Consider the following 19,156-nt stretch of genomic DNA (forward strand, 5'->3'; position numbering starts at 1 on the left):
GCTAATGTGCTTTTTTGCTCAGGACCACATGACTTTAGTATCCACGTTTCCTTAGGTGGCTCGTGGCTGTGACCTTGACTCCTTTGAGGAGAGCCGGTTAGCTGTCTTTAAAAGTGTCCGTCTGTTGGGATTTGTCTGGTATTTGTGTCATGATGGGCTTGTGTTTGTGCATTTGGAGAGGAAGACCAGAGGCGAAGTGCCACTTTCACAACCTCACAGGAGAGGGACAGATCTCAGCCTGCCTGGTCCTTGTGGATGCAGCCCGTGGTCACCTGCAGGAGTGCGTTTGTCTGCTTCCTGCTGGAAACTTGCCCTTCAGCCCCTTCCATATGTGCTCTTGAGATGGAGCTTGCGCACACAAGCCGTGCGGGCGGAGCTGAGTTATGCTCACGCGCCTGCGTCAGGGTCTCACGCGCCTGCGTCAGCGTCTCGCTCACGCGCCTGCGTCAGGGTTTTTTTCACGAGCCGTCGGTCCTTCCGCACCCACTGCCGCTGCTCCCGCATCGGTTCGTCACCTCACAGACTTAGGTCAGTTGGGAGTCAGGGAGTCAAGGGTTTTTATTTTATACTGTTGGTTAGAATCTAATACTGCTTGATTTTGTTGCGCAAGTTTTTTCCAGCTTTGGCCAGTGGGGGTCTCTTTCAGTTGCCTCCTGTATGCCCTTGACGTGGTGGGTCTTTTGGGGGCGCTTTCTTACTTTCTGCTACAGGATGTTCCAGGCACACCTAGGTTTGCCATCCAGGCCCCCAACCAGCTGGTCCTCCGGCCTGTGCCTTTCGGGAGGGTTTCTCCAGCCCTAAAACTCCCCCTACGCATTATGTGAGACGGGAAGGACACTGGACCTTGGTTTCAGGAAATGCTTTTTCCCTGTTGGATAAATCTCTGATAGTCTCTCTGCTACAGAGTAGGCGTTTGTATAAAGAATGCTCTGGAGCATTTCGCCAGGGGAACTCTTCCTCTCTCTCAGAAGGAGCCACGAGGGGATTGATCCCGACTTTTCATTGTGACTACCTGGTGTGCTTCCGGAGATGGCGGCCAGAGAATCATGGCTGGCCGGTGCCGCGGACACAGGAGCGCCTCATTCTCACACTGGTCCGCACGCAGCATCTAGCAATTTGCTTAAATTACCTTTACGTGTTCCCACCAGTTTCTGGGGATGGGGACGTGATAGCAGCTGGCAGCTTCTGCGCAGGGTAAGGTGGTCTCAGCTGTAACAGCCTGAGTTTGCTGTCTTTTCAGATTTCAGATGGACTGTTTGCGCTGCAGCCGCAGTCCTCGGATGGACTAAGAGAAGGTTCTGACTTTCGGTTTAAGATTTTTCTCACTGTGAAAAGAGGAGTGAGACTGCCAAGCTGTTTACATGGAGCACCTGGACGAGAGGTACTGCCTTATCTTTTATTGGGCACTTTCATGCATTCTGCTCTTTCAGTTCTGTGGTTGATTCCCGCTTGTGAATTTTTCATGTTGTTTCTTTAAATTTTAAAATATTGGTCAACTCTGAAAGCAACCTACTTTATAAACTGCCAATAAAGTATTTTATGTTAAATATGTGTTTTAAAAGGTTAAATAGTTATTAAACATGTAATTGTAATATCAGATATAAACAAAGCCATACAAATGAAAAAGCTCATAATTAACTACTTTCACTTTCCAATAAAAGTGAAATTTTGCCCTCTGACAATGATGTCTTTAAGAATTGGCTCTTCTGAAGAATGAAATTCTGCCATTTGCAGCAGTGTAGATGGACCTGGAGGGTTATTATGCTTAGTGAAATAAGTCAGAGAAAGACAGATACTCTATGTTATCACTTATATGTGGAATCTAAAAAAATAAAACGAACGTAAACAACAAAACAGAAGCAGAAAAACTAGTGGAACCCAGTGGGGAGAGGAAAGGGAGGGGGGGAGACAGGGGTAAGGGATTAAGAGACACAAATTACTATGTATAAAATAGATAAACAGCAAGGATATATATTGTACAGATAGGGAATATAGCCATTACTTTGTACTAACTTTAAATGGAGTAATGTATAATCTATGAAAATAGTGAATCATTGCTGTACACCTGAAACTGATATAATATTGTAGGGCTTCCCTGGTGGCGCAGTGGTTGAGAGTCCTCCTGCCGATGCAGGGGACACGGGTTCGTGCCCCGGTCCGGGAAGATCCCACATGCCGCGGAGCGGCTGGGCCCGTGAGCCATGGCTGCTGAGACTGCGCTCCGCAACGGGAGAGGCCACAACAGTGAGAGGCCCGCGTACCGCAAAAAAAAAAAAAAAAAAAAAAAAAGAATTGGCTGTTCTCATTTCCACTCATTTGCATTTTTGGTTTATACTTTTCTCTAATAGCACTTTTATAATAGTGTCCAAAAAACACTGAAAATCACTAAATTAATAAATCAATCAAAAGGAAAAACAAAAATTTGATTACCCTAGTTAATGTGATTTTATCATTCTTATAATTGGCCAATATGTAGTCTAAGATTATGTAAAATCATATTCTCCAATTTCCATCAAAATAACCTAGCTAAGAATTACAGAATATAATGTAGATCATTATTGGTTTGATATATCCAATGAATTGAAATAAAAATTAAATTTAATCATTACACTCAGAAATGATAGTAACAGCTTTTCTGGGCTATTTCCAGACTCTGAAGCTTTCAGCTTCCCCGTAACATTGAACTACATTGCTCTTTAAAAATGGAATGCCCACATTTCAACAAACTGCCTGCTTTTGACCTTGAACAGAAAATAACAAAACAACGTACGTTGAAAACTCACTTGTGACTACAAGTATTTCTTTAGGAGGAGTGTGTGCGCTTATGAAGCTGATCTAAAAGGCATAGATCTATGAACTGAAACAGCATTTTTGAACTGAGCTTGTATTATTTTATGAGGGTTTAACAAATTATAAAGAATAAAAATGGAAAAATATTCAACATATATAGTATAAACTAGTATAAACTAGTTTCACTCTGTTCTGTGGAAACTAGCAATGAGGTGTTGGGTTTTAATAATTTGCATATAAGTGTGGTGTTCACTATGTCTGGAAAATACGGTATGAATTATCATCCACAGCCATTCAGTCTTAGCTTCTGAACAGGATCACATTCGCATGTTTACAAAAGAACCATATTTTTGAAGATACAGTAATTAATGAACTGAACGATCAGGCTGAAAATTATATGACTTCCTCAGAAGAAGTGTGGCTTAAATAGCATCTTAGAACTATCAGAGCAATAAATTGCCTTAGATAATTTTAATCAAATTTTAATAACATTGAAATAAAATCAAATTACTCCGATTATGTCAAAGGATGCATGACATATGCATGCTTGCATAACTGTGTGATTTGGAAAGCTTTCTGTTCTGCAAAAGTACCTGGAAAGAAAGCCCTTATTTAATCATTTGAGCACATCTTACTCAGCCCTTTGACTCTTCGTGGCTGTATCTCAGTTCTCAGACCTCCTCATTTCCCGAGGAGGGCAAATGGATTCTACTATTAATGGCTAACACATCAGTATCTACCATTAATGTCAGGTAAGTCAACAGGGATAATCAGTGATTTAATGCTTCAATGCATATAGTTACACAGGTGTCTAGTATCTTCCGTCATAATGTTCCCACAGTTGATCAAAAACTATCTGAAGTGAAAATTTTCTCTCAATTCGGTTTACCTTTGAATTTTGAATTCACATTTCATATTTAAATTATCTTTTGGAGCATCCTAGGAAACCAAACTTGTTAGGAATATTTCTGTACAATTTTTGTTTCTGATGCCTGAAACAAAAGTGGTATGGTGGTTTTATTTGCCTAGACCCAAATGTGAGCTAAAAACTCACATAGTTGGATTATCAAATCTGGGCATCAAGTCAGTCTTTATATTTAATCAAAACATATACTTGGCTTTCAATGAACAGTTCAGGGCCTACTCTATAAAGCACGCTACCCAAAATTTTATTCCGCCAATATTTAGGAATGACTTGGTTGTAAAGTGTGCGTCTCTGTTAAATGTTAAAGACATGAGTTGACAGGAAAACACACTCCTCTTCATGAAACCTCTTCATTTTCTTCCCTTCAGGCCATCAGAATGTCAGCCCCATGAGAGCAGGAACTTGTCTTGGTCTCTGGTATATTCCATTTACTGCAAAGAGTGCCTGGAAGGAATTAAATGAATCTCTTCCTCAGAGGGCACTCAGTGTATTCCTATCCATCTCTTTTTCCCATCTCTGGATTTCACATAAAGTCATAATCTCTATTCTGACCATATTTCTTTATTCCATATCAATAACTTTGATCATTGAACTATAAAATATATTAAGAAATGAAATTTTTAAGAAACGTGAGGTGTATATATTCACATATTCCTTTGAAAGGAATGTGACCGATGTAAAAGTTGTAGAATAATAACATGTCTAAATTTTGAATAACCAAAAATTCTAATTAGGAAAATATGAAGGTATTTAAAGAAATCAATACGGGAGGCAGGCTTTTTACAAAGGTACAGACTTTGAAAGAACCAGTGTACAAGGGAGCAGCTAGAAACAAGAGGAAATACAAAATACTAAAATAAACCCATAATGATTTGTCAGAATTATTAATTGCAAAGTATGAATCACTACAAACTAAGCACAGCATTTTTTTCACTTTCACTTGAAACATAAAAGAAAAATAAGAAATGAATAACTCCAGTGGATAGCCAATATGTTAACATATGACAGGGAAGAAAAAGAAAAAAAAACACCTTTCTAGTTAGCTTCTGTATTTTCTAATAAAGATAATCCTCAATGTAAAAAAAATGAAACGATGTAAAAGTAGACTTGGAATTAAAATATGTGCTTGAGGAGGGTTTGGTGATAGTTCACCACATCCCTTGAAATAAACTAGGTCTCCTGGCTGAGGTGAGTGACATCATAGGAGCAAAGGTTTGCAAAAGTGACTTCAGGTCCAGACACCACTGTGTATCTGAGGAGTCACAGGCATGACCAAGTTGGCAGAAGATTTAATATAGACAGATATCAGGAATTTCCAGAGGAAAACTTTTTAGAAGCCAGATCTTATAATTGGAAATATTTATATCAGTCTCATATTCATATTTTGTTAAAAGATGTATTAGGTCATTATTTAGATAGTTTATGTGGTTACTTAGCAAAGTATAACTAGATTTTAAATACCATTCATTAAGACTATACTGATAATCAGTTACCTTTCCTTTCTCCGTGGGTTTTTGATGAAAAATGTTGAGAATTTGTCCAAACATTTTATGCTAAATTTATTGGCTTTTTTGCATAAATAGCTATTACGCGCATGGAAGTGTTTTTTAGTTAATTACAGATTTATTCAAAGGGCATGGCCTAATGACAATGAAAAAGCTGAATGGAAATCACGAGGTGTGTCCTCGGCCCTATTCTAGTCCATATGTCAATCAGTTACTTGGACCAAGACATAAAATGCAGGTTTATCACAATATTAAATGGCCTGGCATTCAGTTGGAAGTGTGTCTTGTGAGGGTCACTGACAAACTAGAGAAAATCCAAAAACTAGTGGTAAAGATGGAGGCTAGTAACAAATGTAATGATTAAACAGAAAAACAGATAAATAAAAAGAACTTGAGTATCTAGTCCAGAGAGGAAGGAATGGAGAGGACACAGAGGCAGGGCTATCGTGCTGTTTGAGGTCAGAACAGGGGGATCTAGGATAGCTTTTGGGAAGCAGGAATCTTCCCACCTTTCCCGGTGTGTGCTGGTCTAGGAGTGCAGATGTGCACATGGTAGAATGAGTTGCGTGTCAAAAAGAAGAAAGTTGGCATAAAATTTGCGTGGAGGCCACGGAGTCCTGAGGGATGATGGATGGTAAATGCACCCTGTGAAGAGTGGAAATTCGGCCACGTGGGCCGGGCTCGGGGTAGAGGAGCTTCCCAGGTGAGAACAGAGAAGGGAAGGCAGGGAGCAAATGGCTCGGGCCGTTGCACACTTCGCCCGTAAAGGGTGGTACTCAAGAGGAATTTTGTTCCGTTTTATTAGAGGAGTGATGTAATCAAGCATGGTTCAGAAAACATCTGGGGGCCTGGTGGTAGAGAGAAGACAGAAGAGCTGGGATGAGATTTGCAGGCGAAGTAGGGAGAGCCCCGGTGAGAATGAACGAGATGAGTTGACAGAACTTGGCAATGAGTGACCATCAAGGGAGGAGCGCCCCGGGGGGGCAGAGGCACTTTTCCAAAGGGAAGCGAGAAGGGAGGGTCAACGTCGCTGGCTGGAGGGGCCCGGTGCACGGAGATGAGGGCAGGGACCACGCAGGTGACAGCGGAGGAGGACGATGGTACTTCTCTGTCTTAGAGCATCTCCCTGCCTAGAGGAATAGTTCCGTCCCGACTGACTCATTACCCGTTACTTGATTTCACTCAGATGAAGTTCACGTTATACAGTACTCTGTCCTAAAGACGTATGTCCACAGTTTCAAATTGCACATTGATTTACACTGGAAACGCACTTTACAGGAATCTCCCAGTGTTTAAAAAAAACTACTGTAAAACAGACGTACATGATCAGGGCATAAATTCATATGTATACAACTTGATGAATTTACAGTAAATGAGGTCATCTGTGTAACCAGAACCTAAATACAGACGTAAAACATTTTCATCAGTGTCGATGCTCCCACTGACCCCCCTTGAAGTAACAGCTCTGCTTCCTGTGCCCCCACTGGCCCAATTTCCAGCAGTCTGCTTTATAGTCTATACAAGTGAACCAATACAGGATTAACTCTTTTATGTTTGCCTCCTTTTGATGAAGCTTGTTTATAAGATGCATCCGTAATTGTTGTGTGAATAGTTGACGTGCTTTCATTCTTAACGCGACATCACTTCTACCGTGTGACTTATTTACCCAGTCGGCTCCTAGTGACATCTGATGGGCACGTGGGGAGTGTGCAGACTTTGTGTGCTACTCGTGATGCTGCTGCGACCATCCTTATACATGCTGGTTGATGAATGTATTACACATTTCTGTTGGGATTGTACCTTATAACTAGGAGAGGAATCGCTGGGTCCACACTATGCCATGTTTAGTTTCAGCGGACGTGGGTGAGCACTTGCTCCCACCGGCAGGTAGGGACGGGTGCCTGCCCTGCCAGCTCCCCAGCACTCCAGGAAGCGTGAAGGTCTCAGGGAGGCTGCCCTGGGAGGGTGTGGTGGTTTCAACTTATGTATCTCTGACGACAAATGCATTGAAGTATTTTCCGTATGCTTATTCAGTTACACATTCCATTTTATAAAGTGTGAAGAGAATTTGTCTTTATTTCTACAGATCTTTCTTCTCTGCTATGATTCGTAGTAGTTCTCCATATATTCCGAATGAGTTTTCATCAGATTCACCTATGCGTTGCAAGTATCTTCCCCTGTTCTGTGGTTTTCCATTTCACTCATTTCCTTGTGCCTTTGGGATAGAAATTCTTAATAAGAATGTAATTCGATTATAACATTTTTCTTCCTCTGTGATTTACATTTTTTTCTATTTTTTTTAAATTGAAGTATAGCTGACTTACAAAGTATTACTTTCTGGTGTACAGCAAAGTGATTCAGTTATATATATATATGTACACACACACATATATATGTATATACATGTGTGTATATATATAGTCTTTTCCATTATGGTTTATTATAAGATATTGTGTAGAACTCCCTGTGCTCTACAGTAGGGCCTTGTTGTTTATCTATTTTAGGTACAGCAGGGTGTATATTTTAGTCCCAAGCTCATTAAGCCCCCTTCCCACCCTTTCCCCATTGGTAATCATAACTTTTTTTCGAAGTCTGTGAGTCTCTTTCTGTTTTATAAATAAGCTAGTAGCATATTTTAGATTCCACATATAAATGATATCATATGGTATTTTTCTTTGTCTGACTTAGTTCACTCAGTATGACGAGCTCTAGGTCCATCCATGTTGCTGCCAATGGCATTATTTCATTCTTTTTTATGGCTGAGTAATATTCCATTGTATGTATACACCGCATCTTCATCATCCATTCATCTGTTGATGGACATTTAAGTTGCTTCCATGTCTTGGTGATTGTAAACAGTGCTGCCATGGACATTGGGGTGCGTGTATCTTTTTAAATTAGAGTGTCCTCCAGATATATGTGCAGAAGTGGGATTGCAGGATCATATGGTAGCTGTATTTTTAGTTTTTCAAGGAACCTCCATACTGTTCTCCATAGTGGTTGCACCAGTTTACATCCCCACCAAAAGTGTAGGAGGGTTCCCTTTTCTCCAGCATTTATTATCTTTAGTCTTTTTAATGATGGCCATTCTGACTAGTGTGAGGTTATACCTCATTGTAGTTTTGATTTACGTTTCTCTGATATTTTGCGATGTTGAGCATCTTTTCATGTGCCTATCGGTCGTTTGCACATCTTCTTTGGAAAAATGTCTATTTAAGCCTCCTGCCCATTTTTTGATTGGGTTGTTTATTTGTTTGTTTGTTTTGATATTGAGCTGTATGAGCTGTTTGTATCTTTTGGAAATTAAGCCCATGTCAGTTGCCTTATTTGCAAATATTTTCTCCCAGTCCATAGGTTGTCATTTCGTTTTGTTTATGGTTTCCTTTGCTGTGCAAAAGCTTATAAGTTTGATATTTTGTTGTTGTTGTTTTTGCTTTTATTTCTTTGCCTTGGGAGACTGGTCTAAGAAAATATTGCTATGATTTATGTCAGCAAATGTTTTGCCTATGTTCTCTTCTAGGGGTTTTATGGTATCCTATCTTATATTTACATCATTAAGCCATTTTGAGTTTATTTTTGTGCATGGTATGAGGGAGTGTTCTAGCTTCATTGATTTTCATGCAGCTGTCCAGCTTTCCCAGCACCATTTGCTGAAGAGACTGTTTTCCCCATTGTATATTCTTGCCTCCTTTGTTGAAGATTAATTGATCATAGGTATGGGGGGTTTATTTCTTGGCTCTCTCTTCTGTTCTCTTGATCTATATGTGTTTTTGTGCCAGTACCACACTGTTTTGATTACTGCAGCTTTATGGTATTGTTTGAAATCTAGGAGAGATATGCCTCCAGATTTGTTCTTTTTTTTTCAGGATTGCTTTGGCAATTCTGGCCCTTTTGTGGTTCCAAATAAATTTTAGGATTATTTGTTGTAGTTCTGTGAAAAATCTCATGGGTATTTTGATAGGGGTCTCATTACATCTGTAGATTGCTTTGGACAGTGTGGCCATTTTAACAATATTTATTCTTTGAATCCAAGAGCATAGGGTATCATCCCATTTCTTTAAATCATCTTCAGTTTCCTTTATCAGTGTTTTATAGTTCTCACTGTGTAGGTCGTTCACCTCCTTCATTATATTTTTTCCTTGGTACTTTTTTGACCTGACTTTAAATAGGGTTTTTTTGGTTTACTTTTAGAGAAAAGGCTTTTTAACTTTCTACTTGAGTATGGTGTTAGCTGTTGTCTTGACACACATGGACTTTATTTTGTGAGATATATTTCTTTTACACCTAATTAATAGATAATTTTATTATGTGAGGATGAATTTTGTCAAGTGCTTTTTCTGTATATGTTGACATGATCATGTGATTTTTATCCTTCGTTCTGTTAACAAGCAGTATCTGATTTATTGATTTGCATATGTTGACCATCCTTGCTGGCAGGGATAATTTCCACTTGATCATGGCGTACAGTACTTTTAGTGTGCTCTTGAATTCAATTTGCTAGTATTTGGTTGAGAATTTTGCACCTATGTTCATCAGGGATATTGGTCTGTAATTTTCTTTGCTTTTAGTGTTTGTGTGGCTTCAGTGTTAGGGTAATGCTGGTCTCATAAAATGAGTTTGGAAGTGTTCCTTCCTCTTCAGTTTTTCAAAGAGTTTGAGAAGCACTGCTATTAATTCTTCAAATGTTTGGTAGATTTCACTAGTGAAATCATGTGGGCCTGGGTTTTTTTTTTTTTTGAGAGATTTTTGACTCAATCTGTGTTCCTTATTGGTTTGTTCATAGCTTCTATTTCTTCATATTTCATTCTTAGTAAGTTATATGTTTCTAGAAACGTATTCATATTTTTAAAGTTACCTAATTTGTTGTTTACGTCCAGAGTGGCGGCAGAGTCAGGGTCATAGGATCAGGCGCACATAGAACTAGCACAGCACCTGGGTCCTAGGGCTAGGTGCACTTGCTGTCCTGGTGCAGGTGTGCAGGTGCGGGTCTCCTAGGAAACCGGGGTCAGGACCTTTGGGCCTCACCTAAGTGACTCAGGCCCTGGAGGGGTGGGGCAGCAGCTGTAGCACAAACCCTGTGATGCAGGCGCGGCCGTAGCTTGGGCCCAGGAAGCAGGGTGCAGTCGCAGCACATTCTGGGGATGGTGGTTCAGAGTCGCAGCTCTGGCCCCAGGGTGCAGCCACAGCCCAGCAGCAGCTCACCCCTGTGATGACAGGTCAGAGCTGGGACTTTGGACTCTGGGTGGGGCCCATGTCTGCAGCAGCACAGCCCATGAGGGTGAGTCAAAGCCGGGACTTAGGACCAGGTTTAGGGGGGGCACAACATCATGAGCCTGGTTAGGGAGGGCCACGCCCCAACTTGAGGCTCTGGGGTGGAGTGCAGAGCAGACAACTCTGGTCCCTTGGATGGCAAGGCGCTGTGGTGCCCCAGTCCCAGGGAGTGGGCACAGCAGCGACCAGGCTCCTGGCGACAGGTGTCCCTGCAGTGACCTTTCCAGTGCTGGGAGGAGATGGTGGCAGGGCCTCCAGGCAGCTCTGCATGCGGAGGTCAGCGCTGGTGTGGACTGGGGCGTCCTCAGGAGCAAAGGCTGCAAATGTCCACGCAGTGAACGGTGTTGGGGCCTCCTGCTGTCCTTCTCCCAGGGGACAGCTCTGGGGGCCCAGCTGCTCTGCACTGGGGGGCAGGGTGACACAGGTAACATGCTTCCTACACTAATTACCTGGCTGTCTTCAGTTTTTAAGCTGTGCAGATTTTCTGCCGCTGCTCTGTTGTAGCCCAGGGCTTTCTCAGACCTGTTTTCATTGGTTTGTAGTTATTTGTTTATTGGGGTTTTTTTGTTATTTTTGTGTGGGTGTTGAACCCTCCGTCTTACTGTCAAGTTACTGTAACTTGTCTGTTTACACGTACATACACACACACGCACATACATACATAGCTACACATACACATACACACACAACACACACATAACACACATATACACACACATGCTTGCTGTGTTTTGACTGTAATTACACTGAATCTATAGGTAAACTGGAGAGAACTGATATTTTTACAACACTGAGTCTTACTATCCATACACATGTCATCACGTCTTAAGACCTTCTTCAGTTTCTTCAAATGAGGTATAACATTTTTATCTGTGTAGATGTCTTACATAGGTTTTATTAGATTTATTCCTACACATTTCTCGGATCCTCTTTTTTTAAAAGAACACTTTGGTAATATGAAAAAAATACATTGCGGTTTGATTGTCTTATGGTTTCAGACCTTTGAATGTTGTCTTTGCTCAAAGTTGTGGTCTGTGAACTGTCACTGTAGGTTTTTGTTTGGCTTACGTTTCTTTTTTCGAGAAGCTCTTCTTTGTGGATGTCTTTAGTTCCTGGCTATTATTATTATTTGTAGGATGTGAAAAGGTTATATGTGAACTCTCCTAGTCTCAGTATACAGATGGGTTGCAGGATGCTCGAAACTCCATGCTCCTGCACCCTGCCTCGGGGAAGCAGTTCTGTCTGATTTCTGGCTTGGATTCAGGGTATTTGTCACGGGCTGAATGCAGATGTTCCATCCTTGAGGCTGGTCCCCACCAACCCAGCAATGCTAACTCCTTCGAAGAGTCTTTTTTTTTTAAGTCAAGTCTTGTATGTATGTATGTATGTATGTATGTATGTATTTATTTTTGGCTGTGTTATGTCTTCGTTGCTGCGCGGGCTTTCTCTAGTTGCGGTGAGCGGGGGATACTCTTTGTTGTGGTGCACGGGCTTCTCGCTGTGGTGGCTTCTCGTGCTGCGGGGCACGGGCTCTAGGCACGCAGGCTTCAGTAGTTGTGGCACGCAGGCTCAGCAGTTGTGGCGCACGGGCTCTAGAGCACAGGCTCAGTAGGTGTGGCACACGGGCTTAGTTGCTCTGTGCCATGGGGGATCTTCCCGGACCAGGGCTCGAACCCATGCCCCCTGCATTGGCAGGTGGATTCTTAACCACTGTGCCACCAGGGAAATCCCTAGGTGAGTCTTTAATAGTGCATTCCTGTGGTCTCTTTGGCTGCATGAAGGTGATGCACTAACTAGAAAGATCAGTGGATTCCATAATATTGCCTTGAAGCAGCCCCTAGTGAAATCCCTGTGATACATCAGCCCCCCTGGGAGAAGCCCTGGGTGGTGATGGTAGCAGTAACAATACAGGAGGGAAGGCAGGCCCAGGCCCCTAGAAGTGTCAATCCTGTGAAGGCCAGTGGGATACTCTCAGAGTGGGAAGGTCTGTTGTAGTTGTCTCCTGGAAGTCACACGCTGGTGTTCTTAGGGTCTGGGACCGTGGCAAGGCCGGGTGCCGGTCCTGTTGCCGGCAGGTGGAGGCCCACAACTCGAGGAGCCGCATCCCCCTTGCTGAGGAGGGCCTGTGAGGCATTCGCACCTTCCATCACTAGCTCCGTTAGTGGCTCATCCCAGAGGCCCTGGGATGTGGATATTCTGAAAATCAAACTTGTGGAGTGCTTTCCCACATTTCTTAGAAATTTGCTCTAGAGATACTGATATCTTAAAAGTATTTTAATGTAAAATATTTCTCCAAATGAAAAAATATGTTTAGGGTTTAATATCAGAAATTTATTAATATCAAGAATATTTCCCAAAGGTTAGAAATTTTCCTTTATTAGAGATTGAGAAAGATGTCATCCGTTACATTGCATTGATTCAGTAAAGGAAGTTGAGAGCTGAATTTAGTAATCAGATATAGTAACTAAGCTCTACGTAGCTTTTCCACACCCTCCTCCAGTTTACTGCATGACTGTTGGTCATTCACCAACCCATTTTTTAAAACTGCACATATGTAGAGAGAGTGGGATAAAGAATAAGCAGCATCGGAGTGAGTTGTACCTTTGGATGTTTCTTTGATCATTTGTGCTTTAAAAGACTCATGTAGAATATATCAACAGTATAAAAATATGTGTGGAAACAGCAGAAAGGCACGTAGGAAAATGTTAACATAGTTGTGTTAAGGGGATTCTGGCTGTTTTCATTAAAGATAAATGTATTATGAAACGATGCTCAACATCACTAATCATTAGAGAAATGCAAATCAAAACTACAATGAGGTATCACCTCACACCGGTCAGAATGGCCATCATCAAAAAATCTACAAACAATAAATGCTGGAGAGGGTGTGGAGAAAAGGGAACCCTCTTGCACTGTTGGTGGGAATGTAGATTGATACAGCCACTATGGAGAACAGTATGGAGGTTCCTTAAAAATCTAAAAATAGAACTACCATACAACCCAGCAATCCCACTACTGGGCATGTACCCTGAGAAAACCATAATTCAAAAGGAGTCATGTACCACAGTGTTCATTGCAGCTCTATTTACAATAGCCAGGACATGGAAGCAAACTAAGTGTCCATCGATAGATGAATGGATAAAGAAGATGTGGCACACATATACAATGGAATATTACTCAGCCATAAAAAGAAATGAAATTGAGCTATTTGTAGTGAGGTGGATGGACCTAGAGTCTGCCATACAGAGTGAAGTAAGTCAGAAAGAGAAGAACAAATACCGTATGCTAACACATATATATGGAATCTAAGAAGCAAACAAACAAAATGGTTCTGAAGAACCTGGGGGCAGGACAGGAATAAAGATGCAGACATAGGGCTTCCCTGGTGGCTCAGTGGTTGAGAGTCCGCCTGCCGATGCAGGGGACACGGGTTCGTGCCCCGGTCTGGGAAGATCCCACATGCCGCGGAGCAGCTGGGCCCGTGAGCCATGGCCGCTGAGCCTGCGCGTCCGGAGCCCATGCTCCACAACGGGAGAGGCCACAACAGTGAGAGGCCCACGTACTGCAAAAAAAAAAAAAAAGATGCAGACGTAGAGAATGGACTTGAGGACATGGGGAGGGGGAAGGGTAAGCTGGGATGAAGTGGGAGAGTGGCGTGAACTTATATATACACTACCAAATGTAAAATAGATAGCTCGTGGGAAGCAGCCGCATAGCACGGGGAGATCAGCTCTGTGCTTTGAGACCAGCTGGAAGGGTGGGAGGGAGATGCAAGAGGGAGGGGATATGGGGATATGTGTATATGTATAACTGATTCACTTTTTTATACAGCAAAAACTAACACACCATTGTAAAGCAATTATACTCCAATAAAGATGTTAAAAAAAGTACTATGGTATGGGATCCTGGAACATAAAAAGGACATTAGGTAAAAACTAAGGAAAAGTAAAGAAAGCATGGAGTTTAGTTAATAAAAAAATAAATTAATGTATTAAACTTTTCCAAAATGTTTATGATGATCCACTGTTACCTTTATAATCAGAAAAAAATGACTATTTAAAAAGTAGTAACACAGGGGAGTTCCCTGGCAGTCCAGTGGTTAGGACTCAGAGCTTTCACTGCCCTGGCCCTGGGTTTAGTCCCTGGGCAGAAAGCTAAGGTCCCATTAGCCGCGCAGTCAAAAAAAAAAAAAAAAAAGGAAAGAAAGAAAGTAGTAACACAGATTTCTTTATACAGTATAAATGCAAAAATATGTAAAATTATTACACCAAGATATTAAGAATTTGAAATATGAATTAGAGACCTCTAGATAATTTTGTTTCTAATATTCTGTACTTTCTATTATGCTTTGATATTATCTTTATGATAGAAAAATAACAGTTTTTAAAAGGAATGGGTTGGAATCTTATATAAAGCTGTTGGGTGGGTGAGAGGTCTCTAGAGAGAAAGGATGAAATGATAATTTGTTATACTGAGAAAGAGGGACGTGATGCTGGAAGAAATAAGGAAGGTAGCAAGGCATTTTTTTGCAAAGTACCTGTGAGAAAAGCCAAAGTGGCTGAGGAGCGAGGCTCAGAACCTTGTTCTGTTTTTGTGTTGGACCAGGTGTTGTGCTGTAGGTGTAACCTGGGCGGAATAGGCGGGCCTCCCGCGCTCCCCCACCCCCACCCCGCCCCAGCCCTGCCCACAGGTACCGCAGACCCGCTCGGGCTCACGTCACCAGTGCAGAGCCGGCAGAGGGCGTTTCTACACTGGGTGTGATAAACCCCAGATTCAAAGTTTGTCGGCTTTGCAAAAACATACAAAATTCTTTGACACTTCAGCCAAGCACACGTGTGTACACATGCACACCACACGCAGACAGAAATAAGACTATATTATTTAAATTATGAATATTAAACATTTAAAATTAATTGACATTTAAACATATGAACGAATGAACTGTAACTCAACGAAGTTGATAAAATGTGTATCAAAGCCAAACTGATTTATTTTAACAGAATTCTATCTAATCAGTAAGTCATTTTAAAGCTTTCCAGCAAAACTGTTTAAAGTGGGATATTTGGAAAATTTACTATATTGGCCATGACATAAAGGGAGAGGTTTCACAATTTACAGTGTCTCAGGCCTGCAGGATTTTTTTGTTTGTATGTTTGTTTGCTATTATTTACTGAGAGTAAATTAAATAGCATATGTTCATTTGCTAGATAGAGAAAAGTTAATCTGGTCCCTATATGTATTGTAAATACTATTACAGAACATATTACAATGTATTTCAATATAATCTTTAATAATATACCACTCATATTGATTTTTAACTTAAAATAACTTCTTTACTTTCTCGTTATATATTTTTTAACATCTTTATTGGAGCATAATTGCTTTGCAATGTTGTGTTAGTTTCTGCTGTATGTATAACAAGAGTCAATCAGTTACAAAACAGTTCTTCAAAATGCTCAAGCCACAGTTTTCTGAGGACAGGCATCCAAGTTAGCAGAAAACCATGGAAACGGAGTGAGCCCAGGAGCAGGGCGGTCACAGGGCTGGCATCACAGCTGCAGCATCGCCCCTCTGCCCACCACTGAGGCCCTGCACATGTTAGTATTTTCTGGGAAAATGGATCCTTTGGGGGTGGGGGTCAGAGAAGGTCCTTTTTCTTTCACTTGCTGGGTAGGTGGAAACGTTGCTGTTGTCCTTGGTTTGGAAGATCTCGGGGAATGGATGGAGCAGCGTATTCTGAATGCGAAAGGGAGTGGTCTTCTTGGGACAATAGGAGGCCGGATGTGCGGGGCCCCAGTGGGGTCATGCCGGACTCTCAGGAACCCGGGCACCAGCCAATGAGATCGGTGCATCTGCTCACCTCAGAGGTTTCATGAAGGAACAGAAATGAAGTAGCTAGGGATGAGATTTCTCAAAACCAGGGAATGAACTGAAAATAGATGATCTAAAGCACAGAATCAAGGATTGTGCATGTAGGTACCTAAACGTGTTGGCAAGTGTCTGTAGGGTGTGTTAAATCAACGAAGGAAGAGCATTCAGGATTTAATTAATATGATTCTACTGAGGCTTCTTAATGAGTGACAAGGCTAGGATACCACATACACAAAGATCATCTTAGGTTTCTTATTGTAATGACCACTTTGGGCTGTTAGTCGTGCTGTTAAAAGCTGCTGCTGTCTTGCTGTGTTTGTGGAGAGCTGTGCGTGGTGACTGCAGGGTGGCACCCTTCTGATAAGCTCACGTGTACAAGCGGTGACCTGAGTTATCTATGAGTGACCTTGAAACCAGCTCCCTGGCTTGAGGACATCAGCCTCCCCTGGTAGGGATTCCAAGGGGAGCATTTGTAGCTACATTGTGTCTGCACAACCGTGGTTGTATTCTGCTCACCCTCTATTTCAATGTTCTGTGTAGCCTGTTTACCTCAAACTCTCAAGTCTTTGAATCTCCTAACTTTAAACATTGCAGCCTATTTCAGGATGACACAGTCATAGGTATAAAACACTGCAAAAAAGGAGGTTGACATAATAATTTGGAAAAGAAGCAATTTTTAGAAAGCTGTCTGGTTGCAGCTACATGCCTCTTGAAGACTGGCTGGAAATAGAGGCCTGAGAATGAGCCAAACAAAATGTTTCTCAGATCTCTATTGTTTGTTTTTCAGTCAAAATCACCAAATAATCCATTATGTTCCCATTTTCAAAATGTTAAGTATGTTATTTACCATAAAAGTTATGTAATTGATCTCTCATCTTGGTATTAGTTTTGCCTGATGGATGTTCCCTACATTTGTTCCTTAATAAAATCAGCTGTTCACTCTTTAAATCAGACGTATGGGCACTGAGTACATGCACGTGAATATGAATGCATTTTGTTACTTGGTCCACAAACATATACAATGATTTCATGTTCTTTGAATTCTGATTTCTGGGCTTAAATTTACCCATTGCTCCAATATTTGGTCACTGTGCTTCTCGTTCTCGGATGAGTATCTCATCCACTTTCATCGTTGCACTTACCTTCCTCTTTGTAATAAAGTCCAATTTCCTCTCATCTCCGGGTATCATGGTATGAATGCCAGAGCCATTTAGTTCATTTATTTTCCATGTATTCTTAATGTGAATTGTAATCAGTGCCTAAATCTTTGACTTGGATCCACAAGATGAACGTGTCTGGTATTCAAGAGCAATGTTATACTTTCCAGAGAGGCGGTTATGGTCCATGTTTTGTAGGGTTTGGGACGCACAGATGTGTTCATTTGTCAGAAACTGTCAGTGTGCACTCAAGATTTGTGCATTTAATTGCATCTCAGTTTTATATCAAAAGAAGAAAACTAAGAAAAATCATGTCTGGATGGTAATATGCATGCTGAGTTATTCAGGGACAAGAATACTGATATTTACAACTTACTTGCAACTCACTTTGAAATGCATGGAACATAAGCTGCCTTAATGGCAGAGCAATGATAGATATATGACAAAGCATAATAAATGTAAATACTTAAATCTAGGTGGTGGTTATATGAGTGCTCACTGCAAAATTCTTTCACCTTTTCAGAATGTTTGGATTTTTTCATAATAAAATGTTAGGTAAAATAACACAATATTCCATATTTTGAAAAGAATTCCTACTTCAGTCATGACTGATAACGTGAAGATATCACCAGTATCAATTTCAGATATTGGTTTCCTGAAATGATTGAACTACTCAGTCAAATTTTGATCGAGTTCTTCAGAGAAATTGTTGAGCAATGAAAACCCATCTTTTATTGCCTTTTCCTATGTACCAGGCACTGTTGCAGGCACTTTAAATATTTTATCTTTTAAAATCCTTACCATAATCTGGAAAGATAAACATTATTATTCTCATTTTCCCCCCTGAGGCTTAGAGCGTGTTGGTAGTGGCTTCGTACATTCAGCGTAGTTAGTAAGTAGGAAAAGCAGAATTCCACTCCAGTTTTTCTGGTTCCCATATCTGTGTTCTCCCCATTCTATTCTGCTGCCTCCTTAGCTATTCTCGCTTAAACTAATAGGTACCAGTACAAAAGTAGAACATTTGAAAGTATGTTTCTAATGCTGTTTTTGGCTGTGTTTTCTCGTAAGAATAATATTACCTTAGAGTTTTTATGTATGTGTAATTGATTATACCCTTAAAAGCTTGCATCTGTTTTTTAAGTCAGGTATCTATGCTGGTGCTGTCCGGCCTTAATGCATGATTTGGAATTCTGATGTTGACGATGATTTAATCATTAAGCTGAGTAGACTGTTTTCCATCTCTCACTATCTTTATTTTCTGTCTAGTGATGAAAGTGACTGGAGAATCTGTGACTGAAAGGTGGTCAGACATTTAACTATATTTTCTCATAAACTTACTTGGTAGAGAGATTAAGCATAGCTTCTAAAGGAATCTCATTGCTAAGATGTTTATATAGCAGTCAAGGATAATAAATTTCACATCAATCTTTAACAGAGTGTTCATTTGTTTGGTTTCAAGTTTGGAGGCAGATATCATTTAGCGAGAGACAGCTTTTCACAAAACTGTCATTCTTTATGGTGTGCATACGTTTTCTAAAGAGTGTAAATATTTTTATTTCTCTTTTTTCTGAATTATGTTAAGGTACACAGAATGAAACACCTCGTAAAACCTGATTTCCCAAATGAAATATCACATT

The 19,156-nt window shown here is 40.9% G+C and overlaps 1 long non-coding RNA gene across 1 annotated transcript in view; it reads left to right on the forward strand.

Annotated features, from left to right (window-relative positions):
• The first annotated feature begins 450 nt into the window (after positions 1–450).
• The window catches only part of LOC307188474, a 123,683-nt gene continuing 104,977 nt past the window's right edge, over positions 451–19,156 (forward strand). Inside the window, exons 1-2 of the long non-coding RNA XR_013828948.1 lie at positions 451–528; positions 1,241–1,381. This is a non-coding gene — a long non-coding RNA (uncharacterized lncRNA). The remainder of the gene's footprint in view (positions 529–1,240; positions 1,382–19,156) is intronic.

This window comes from Stenella coeruleoalba, assembly GCF_951394435.1.
Source record: "Stenella coeruleoalba genome assembly, chromosome: 7".
In the NCBI taxonomy this organism is placed as follows: Eukaryota; Metazoa; Chordata; class Mammalia; order Artiodactyla; family Delphinidae; genus Stenella; species Stenella coeruleoalba.